General features: G+C 31.3%; 1 long non-coding RNA gene across 1 annotated transcript; it reads left to right on the top strand.

Annotated features, from left to right (window-relative positions):
* The first annotated feature begins 219 nt into the window (after window positions 1-219).
* LOC139495811 (uncharacterized) lies at window positions 220-2871 on the top strand. The gene is made up of 3 exons (XR_011657479.1): window positions 220-340; window positions 1311-1563; window positions 2745-2871. It is a non-coding gene; the product is annotated as an uncharacterized lncRNA (long non-coding RNA).
* The last annotated feature ends 7210 nt before the right edge of the window (window positions 2872-10081 follow it).

Here is a 10081-nt window from a genome sequence, read left to right as displayed (position 1 = left end):
AACTAGCGTAGTGAAAGTTAACATGGAAGAGCGACTGAGAGCTTATATAGATATTAAAAACAACAGCAAAAGGAATACCTCCAGGCAGATTTCATAATTTTCCTCAGACTTTTTAATATTTGTCTGTGTAGGACTGGATAATACCCACGCATTTTAACCGTGTAATGACTTATCTCTTTGATTTATTCACATGTCGTAACATCCTGAACCATATAATTGATAAGTCGATCCTTGTTTGTTATACAACATAAAAGACCAAATTCAACGGGATTGATCTGGCATACATCAAAGAACCAATTTTACAACAATGTTTTGTATACCAAAAATAACACTGGTTATGGTAAGTAATAATTTGAATCGTTTTATTTGATTTCATATTTATTGTGGACTCAATTGTTTTCGTGTGTACCACTTTTCTTGGATTGAAGAAAAACTTACATTTTTGTGGATATTTCATTTTGTGGTTTTACCAATCTCTGCATACAATGCCTATAAAAAGAAGTAATCCTTTGAACATTTGAACTCGTGTATCACCTGTACCCACGAAATCAACTGTCTTTACTAATTGTTTAGGTTCGAGCATTTCTTATCAGACTTTCTGGTTTGAAGTTTCTTTGGAGTTATTTTACGTTTTCTGAGACTAAACGCTCGTCTGGCGTACAAAATAATCAGACTGATATAAAAAAAAAAATACAAAAATAGGGGAAGTAAATAAACATTGACAAAATAAAAATCCATCATCCGACGGAACGAGTGAAACGCATTATTTTTTACTTGCTAGGGACATTTTTCGTATCTTTGATGAGGATTTTGTTTTATAAATGATTATATAGTATAACATTTCAATAATGAAAAACAGATTAAGAAATATTCATGCAAAATACGTACACGCATCATCGTAAAGCCTTCGTAAATTATAACTTGAATATAACACAACACAAGTTTAAGTTGCTCTTCATGTTGGCTAACTTATTAAATTTTCAAAGCATTCTTAACTCTATTACTGACACCTATTACACATCGTGCATTTCCTTTCTTTCAAACTTGTTTCAAAGTGTGTTGCTTTAAAATGTACTGTGTGGATACGCAAGAACAGGGTCAATACTAGTAACTAGGAAAATAAGAACTACATTGGAAAAAGTAAAATCACAAAAATACTGAACTCCGATGACAATTCAAAACGGAACGTCCCCAATCAAATTAAAAAATCAAAAGCTCAAACACATCAAACGAATGGATAACAACTGTCACATTCCTGACTTGTAAGTGGTCATTCAGTCGAAATAGTAATATCTTAAATTTATTTTCAGTTGATCAGTTTATCATCATATGAAATGGTTTCAACTGACCTGACCAACAGGACAACACAAGAATCATCAACCACGATCACATATCGGTCTCTACGTAACACCTTACCACCTATATCATCCAATTATCAATGTTTATCTGATGCTGACTGTGGCGTGGACCAATGTTGTCATAAACTCCTCAAAAATCCAATTTATAGTAAACGTTTCCTCGAAATTCAGTCATCAGGTCCTTTTGGTGATTATTATATTGGATGTAAGTTAATTATAGTCTACAGATAGACATACGTCGATAAGTTATAATAGCATCAATGTCAAATTATTATATACTACATTTTTAATATATTTTTCAACACACTCACATGATACTGGTAGATACGATAGGTCAGCATTCCAATATTCACTGACTTAGACAGATGTTCTTCATGCATCTTTATTTAAGAAATTTATTTCGCTATTTTACGAAATTTTCATTTGATCTTATTGATTGATAATTTCTGTTCTCAGCACAGTAGAGTGATATAAAAAAAAATCGCTAGAAAATAAAGGGCACACGTGCCATTATTAATGAAACAAACATCGACGTTATAGGTAGAATAGCGATCAACAGATTACCATTGTTCATCTCAATTCGATTTTTTTCTGAATCACTCTTGTTAAGATGAAAAACGATAATCTATATATATTGGAACAAAGTTTGTCGCCAGTGTTTGCGATAAGGGAATACATATTTCATACACATGTTAACAGCCTTTCTAATTATTCGGGAACAGTAGTATACGTTGGTGCTACTTGTATACCACGACAAATATAAGCAAGTAAACATTATTGATCGTTAAAGTTGCCTTTTTGGATAATAAATGTAGAATTTTTAATTTAACAGAGGTGAAATATTACTCATATTTCGAAAATGCGCACTGGCAATAAGAGAAAAAGATCAAAATACCAAGTACAATGTGCAAACCACAATATAGAAAATTAAAGACTGTGAACCCAACATAAAAACGGAGGGTGATCTCAGGTACTTTGGAAGTCCAGATAGATCCTGCTCTACATGTGGCTCTCATGTATCATTTTTAACATACTCTATGTGTGTCAGTGATATTACAATATCAATAGTAAGAAAACAGCACGGATCCAAAACAATTTTCCAACTCCCTTCACTTTTTAATATAACATTGCCAGTGTAACTCTCGGTTTTGAAATGAAGACAGGAAAAACGTTTCCATGATTATATGACATTGATCATTTCTATTTTTATCAGCTAACACTGATTTTTTAAATGGATATTATAATCGCGATCACGTTATAATAACTTTTCCTGTTTCTATATTATGTGTTCTTTTTTTTCACATTTAAGCATTTTCAAAGAAAACTACATATTTATCATAGGCACAACAAAATATTATAACTTGTCAATGTTTAATTTCATTAAAGCAAGATGCAGTGACAAGGCAAAAGAAGGAGTGTTTTGTCCATTAAACGTTTGCGGATGCGTAAAAAATTTAGCATGCCGACATATAAAAATGCCCCCTTCAATGCTTCAGATGTCGACTCCTCCAACAATAAAAATCAAGACTCCTGCAATGATGAAAATGTGGACTACGCCAATGCCAATGATACCAACTATTCCAGATGTCCAGCGAGTAAGAAGGACGTTTCCGCCGATGAGACCTGGTTATTACTACAGATGTGTATGAAAAGAGATATTAAAAACGGATTTATGCAATAGCATATTTTGAATGTTATAATTGCGATATTCACATTAATATGCATATCGCCATTTTAACAAAACCTTTCAATCTTTGAAATACTTAGGCTTTTCTACCTCAGGAAAAGATTACCTTAGCTGTATTTGCCAAAACTTTTAGGAATTTTGGTCTTCAATGCTCTTCAACTTCGTACTTTATTTGGACTTTTTAACTTTTTTTGATTCCAGGATCACTGATGCGTCTTTTGTAGACGAAATGTGCGTCTGGCCTAAATATAAAATTTAATCCTTGTATCTATGATGAGTTTATGTGCACGTGAATCTTCTGTTACTAGTTACCTACAAGATTGTAGTTGTTTAGATATCTATTTATTTCAGTAGCTGTATAATAGATATATCTTCTGTCATTTATTTACAAAATAAAAAAACAATGCTTTCAACAGCAAATAGTTATTTCCGAAACATGGACATGATATATGTAATATCGGATTTTTCTTTAAACAGAAATATCATTTTTTGTTTTTTTGCAAATACTCTTTTGCCGGTTCATACGGAAATCACCATTTATTAAAGGATTTTTTTTGTCCTGATTGTTGTTTAGATTTTTATGGGTTTTCTATGGGATTGGAAACATCTCATACGTTTTATTACCAATACAATTCTATAAAGAATAATATGCGAAAATAATCGATGTATTTAAAACAAAAATGGAATGTCAATCTAAACATTTAGCATGTTTAGCATTCGTAGCTCTAAACTGAGCCTGGAAATTATATAAAAAACATGCATATAACAACAAATCATCACCTTGAACTCTGCATGCTGCGAATACATAAGACTGATATATTGTTAAAAATAACCAGACCCACAAACACAAACAACGATATGATTATGATACTATATATTGTCATGTCATTGTATTCAAAAACAACAATTGTATGATAATTTGAATCTTAAGGCATATTTTATGTTACACATTGCTTAAGATTTAAAATAACATATAATTATTGTTTTTGAAAAGAATGCAAAAGGCAAACGATTTCTAGTAATTTTGTTTTGATACCTGGGGTATACGAGAACAAAATTTTATCAAAAATAGTTCAAATATTACAACATTGACTGTCTGATATATACTAGTAAACTGAAAAGTCAGTTCCATCAAAACTCCAATTTTCAAGGTAACACTTTATAAAGAAGCTATTTATATTAGTAGTATGTACGACAGTTTGCAATATTACTATGTAAAACAATGCATGTCTAAATTTAGTACTTCTGTTTAATATAAAGGGGTATTTATTTTTCAAAGATCGCGGTCATTGCCGGCCAAAAAAATGTCAAAGGGGCACTATCTACGAGACATACAACAAAATCTGATTTTGTTTATTGAATTATTAATCATTTGTAAATGGAAGTGAAATAGTTTTTTAAAAAATCTCTTTTAGCAGACAGTTTGTTTCAATTTTGTCCCAAAAAATGATAAGATACATTGCTGATGTAACAGTTTTGACTAATTTCATATTCATTTGACCATCAATTAATCCATTAAAGACAGTTGTACCACGCACGAAATAGTCGTGTTCAGTTATCAAAAGGAAAAGAATGTCAACATTGAAAGTGAAATAACGGTAAACTGTTTTATTAACTAACTCGATCTATAAAACTCACACAATGATTATTATATAATTTGTGCATATACTATGAAATTAAACAAACCTAGAAATAATCAAATATCACGAGTTCGCTCTCTATTTATTTTTAAATTTATGCAATATTGAGAATGGAAATGGGGAATGTGTCAAAGAGACAACAACTCGACCATAGAGCAGATAACAGCCGAAGGCCACCAATGGGTCTTCAATACAGCGAGAAACTCCAACACCTTGAGGTGTCCTTCAGTTGGCCCCTATACAAATATGTATACTAGTTCAGTGATAATTGACGTCATATAAAACTCCGACTTGAGACAGCCGCATAAATTTGGCGGGGTTAAACATGTTTTTTTGAAATCTCAACCCTCCTCCTATATCTCTAGCCAATGTAGAAAATAAACAAAATGACAATAATACATAGATACCAACAGACTACAAGCGGTTACTGACATGCCAACTCCAGACCTCAATTAAACTGATTTAAAGTTTATGTCTTCGTCATATGAATATCAGGCACAATCCCTCCTGTTAGGGGTTGAGTAATAGACCATCATAAAATATATGAGAAAAACATAACCCGTGTAATTCCAACAATTGATTTTAGAATAAACGTGTTTATTTCCGATGCAAAGACCCTATAAGTGAATCAATATTAAAACCAAACTATGCAATCTTTAATGACCTGACAACAGTATCGCAACTATATCCCTTTTTAAAACGTCTGTTTAAAGGCTTTGTTACCTTTTGAGGTGAATACTGACATTTTTGTGCTTTGTAAAGAAAATTACCATCAAAGATCTAGAGAAAGAATCAATATGCAGGTGATCATACAACATTCCATGCTGTAAATAAATACCAGTCATAAAACATATCAATGAATTATCCAACACCACCAATTTCGAAACACTTGACTCATCTCTCAATTTCTCTCTTTCATTGCCAATATCGGGACATTTACAAATATTTGGATTACATTAGGAACTTTTATACCAGCAGTTATGCTACAATATCAAATTGGTTAAGACGCCTTTAAGAAGCCCATTTTATCCGGTAAAGAACCAGTTTATAGTTAACAGTTTTCGTTACAAGCGTGTAATGATATAAACGAATCGGTAATTGGCAAATGGACCATTAATTGAAAGTCTTTCAAAAAAAGTGCAAGTACTCTGCTAACATAGCTAACACCTATCTTCCCATTTTTATTAAACTTAGCAAACTAAAAAATAGATATCAGATAATTACAAGTCATAACAGGGACCCTTGTGTCGAAGATGCAGCACTAATGTACTGTGAAAAATAATCCAGGACACCTCACCTATACCAATAATCGTGTTTCCTAAGTTGGCTCTATCCACTGAATTTTAACAAATCACAGTTGTCTGATATTATCAATTTTAAGAATGAACTTGTGTTAATTTAAATTGATACTTTAAGTCAACAGAGTATTAGTTAAGAAATAAAATAATTCAAAAATATTGAAGTTAAGGAGCTCCTTTTCAAGATAATTGATATTTAAAAAAGGTGGGAAAATGCCGATTCATACTCTTATTTTTTTTTTTGCATTCGGTATATATTACTTTGGTCTCAAATCGGACGAAAATAAATCTAGAATTTGCTTAAATTGTGGTATTGGAGATCGGTGTTTTTTTTCCCTGCACCCCGTTAAAACACCAACCATCAATCAATCAATAGATTGTGGTAAATCAAATTATTTCAGCTATTGAACAATTGTTAATGTGGGGAAAAATATTTTAACCTGTTTTAAAAAACAAGGACACAAATTCCATAATCTCACATCATTACATCCTTAAAATGTGTTACTTCTTTTCTGTTTCTGTTCCATATATTTGTGACTATGCTTTTTTATTTTGTTATACAGGAACTATAGATGCACGAAACATTTGAAATACCACGACATCTACTGTCTGACGGAGACAGTGACATATTGATTTTATAATAGGCAAACTATTTATTAACAAGATATTTTATACATAGTATTTATACTATTTATATCCCAGCATTGTTTAAATACATTTTTACTGTATATTATATTAATTGTTTAACCCCGACACATTATATGTATGTGCCTGTCCCAAGTCATGAACCTGTAATTCAGTGGTTGCCGTTTGTTTATGTGTTACATATTTGTTTTTGGTTATTTTTTTTATATAAATAAGGCCGTGAGTTTTCTCGTTTGAATTGTTTTACATTGTCATTTCGGGACCTTTTATAGCTGACTATGCGGTATGGACTTTGAAGGCCGTACTATGACCTATAGTCGTTAATTTCTGTGTCATTTTGGTCTCGTGTGGACAGTTGTCTCATTGACAATCATACCATATCTTCTTTTTATATATAACTGCTTAAAAGCAATACAAATGACGTCTTACATAAAGAAATGGATTTTGCCTTGTCTTCATTCCAGCCTATATAGAATTCAAAATTTGTTGAACATTTAATTTCGTGGTTCACTAATCAAAATCAAATCCTAGAAAACTGATATATATATGTAGGACTCAAATCTATGGCGGGTTCCATATCAATGGAAGATTCATAATCTATGGCAGATATGACGTTACAGACGCCAAACAAATCAAATCTATGGCAGATTTTTGTTTTCTCCAAATCTATGAAAAAATTTAGGAACTCTGTAAAAAAAGAGTAAAATATCGTCACAATAAAATAACGCCATAGAAGTCGTCGCTGATGGTTTTAAGGAAAATGTGATCGTTTATCCATAGGAGGGACAATAATCATGTGATGTACCTTACCGAATCCAGCGATGAAGAAACATGAGAAAGGCACAGCTGCTTTTAGAAGTGAATATTTTGGAATGGAATAGTAGTAAATATTTTAGATTCTACGACTGGCAAAGTATTTAAAGTGAAAAAATGAAATTACAGTACACCACCTTGACTTAAATCGTCACCAATAAAATTAATATTTAAGAGAAGAGTCAAATTGTTTAATCTTTATTTTATAAAAAAAACTGCTTTCTTGTTGTTAATGGACTCCCAATTGTCTAGTTGCTTTAATACATGGATTAAACAGGTACCATGCACAGATTAGAAAATACTTGTTCACACATCGTTGTCAATATATTGGAATTTGATGCGAATGTCATACAAGCGGGATGTTTAGCTAGGTTTAAAGTCCGGTGTTATCCATTATTTTCGACATAAGAAAATACCTGTACCAAGTCAAAAATATGATCGTTTGAGTTTTTGATTTTGCCATTTGACTAGGGATTTTCTTTTTTGAATTATCCTCGGATTTCTGTATTTTTGTGATTTTACTTTTGGTTACCTTGATTAATATATTATGTGTCTTTGTTTACTTGAAACATTATAATTGTGTACTATGAGATTATACTTTGAAGATGATGTGGAGTACATGTAAACTATAAATAGCAGGCTGAACACGCTTTAAGTCAATACATACATTTGAAATCTATAAATAGAAGGCTGAACACGCTTTAAGTCAATACATACATTTGAAATGGGGTTTTTGAATGTTTAATCCATTTCCAAGGAAATGCCAAGGATATATATATTGCATTGAGGACCAAAATTCCTAAAAGTTTTGCCAATAAACGCATTTAATAAAAGATATAAGTTTGTTTTTTTAGCGTATATAACTTGGCTTTATAATAGTATATGGATGCTTAAATGTCATTTTTTGGTCTTTTTAGTGCCCGTTTTGAGGAAGCTGAATTCATATAAAAACAGTCAGGAGTCTACTTCGTCAAAATTATCTCCCCATTACGCCAGTTCATTTTCACAATCGTAGAAATGGAAGCCATTGTAGGGATGACGCGCTGCCAATTTTGCTCTCGGAAATCGATAAATTTATCCACATTGAACCATTACGATCATTATATGTCAGTTGTATTTTAAAAAACAAATGTATCAACTAGCTAATGAGCATCAGTTAATGATCTTGTCTGCATTTATTCAACTTAAAACTATTGTCTGATCGGTTGTCAGGTGGAATTTCCGAAAATTCATAAACATTATAAAAAATTCTACTTAAATAATTCGTGGAAGGGCAGACTAGATTTTTTTAGTGGTTGAAGACTATAAACCCTAGTTTGCACACACAAAAAATTATAATTTTTCGAAGATATGCATTTTCATCATCCAACGTCAAGTATTTTCAGTAAAAAATAGCTATTCGAACACACCTTCTCTGTTTTTGTTATTCATTAGATAGGTATTTCACTTGACCCATACATTTCATCTTTTAGTACTGTGATTTTTTATGTTATAAATCAACCTGTAGCTTTGATATATAAAAATGATAGAATCTGAAGCGAGATGATGTATGAAATATTCTTGTTTATACGATATCAAGACAAAATATTCAACTCAAACACACCCTAACATAAAAAGGTGCACTCGATTTCCTCTTTTTCGATACAATTGTTACCCATTTTTTGAATTTTTTCTTGAGTCACATAATGGAAGGGCAGACACGAAAATTACTGGACTAATAGATTGATATGTTTTCCGTCCGTGGTATTTTTTTTTTTAATTCGGAGGTTATGCATTTTCTACATCCAACTTGAAAGATACCCATGTCGTCGACTTGATATCTAATTGTTCTGCTTAACTACGTACTAAATAAATTGAAAACTTATGCAAATGGTGTTTTTAAAATAAAACACTTCTTAATTTGGAAGAAAATGGTAATTTTGTTTGTTTCTACTAACTTTTGAAATTTTTGTCACTATAGTAAACATTACAGTAAGCATTTATCGCCTTCTCTAACAAAGAGCTTCGATTCTTTTGTTCTATTTCAACCAGGTTTCCGACTGTAAACAAAATACAATAGTTGTTCTCATAATATGCATAATTCCTTAATCATGATTACTGATAATTTTACAATACTACCCTCATGAACCCTGACGACATTTATAATATTATCTATTTCTACATTTTTCTAAATTTATATAAAATGTGCAATATTTAAAAGTATTTATAGAAAAAAAGATATTCATAGACTGTTATGTACATTAAAATCACACTTTACAGATTAAGTATTTCAGAAAACGAAAGGTGTGATTATCTCTTCACGGCGTAAGTGAAACCATAACAGCGCATAATTTATCCTACCTTATCAAAGTTTTCAAAAGAAAAATATACAAGATATAGACAAGTTACTATTCCGTTTAAGTTCAATTGTTTAGCTAATTTATTCTCGTCACGAGACTTTAACTCATACTTGTACTAAACTCATTACATAAGGGTGATCAATGACATCATACATCACGTGTATAAGACGTAATATATACGTCGTTCGTATTACACGACGCGCGTCCTCAGAAAAGCATACGTCATGATAACATTTAATTCTGATTTTATATCAAAATATATTTTAAGAAGTGTACAAATCAATATCAAGAAAATTAACGC

Source organism: Mytilus edulis, chromosome 11, assembly GCF_963676685.1.
Source record: "Mytilus edulis chromosome 11, xbMytEdul2.2, whole genome shotgun sequence".
Taxonomy (NCBI): Eukaryota; Metazoa; Mollusca; class Bivalvia; order Mytilida; family Mytilidae; genus Mytilus; species Mytilus edulis.
Note: the sequence above shows the minus strand (reverse complement) of the source record. Positions and strands in the feature narration are given on the sequence as shown.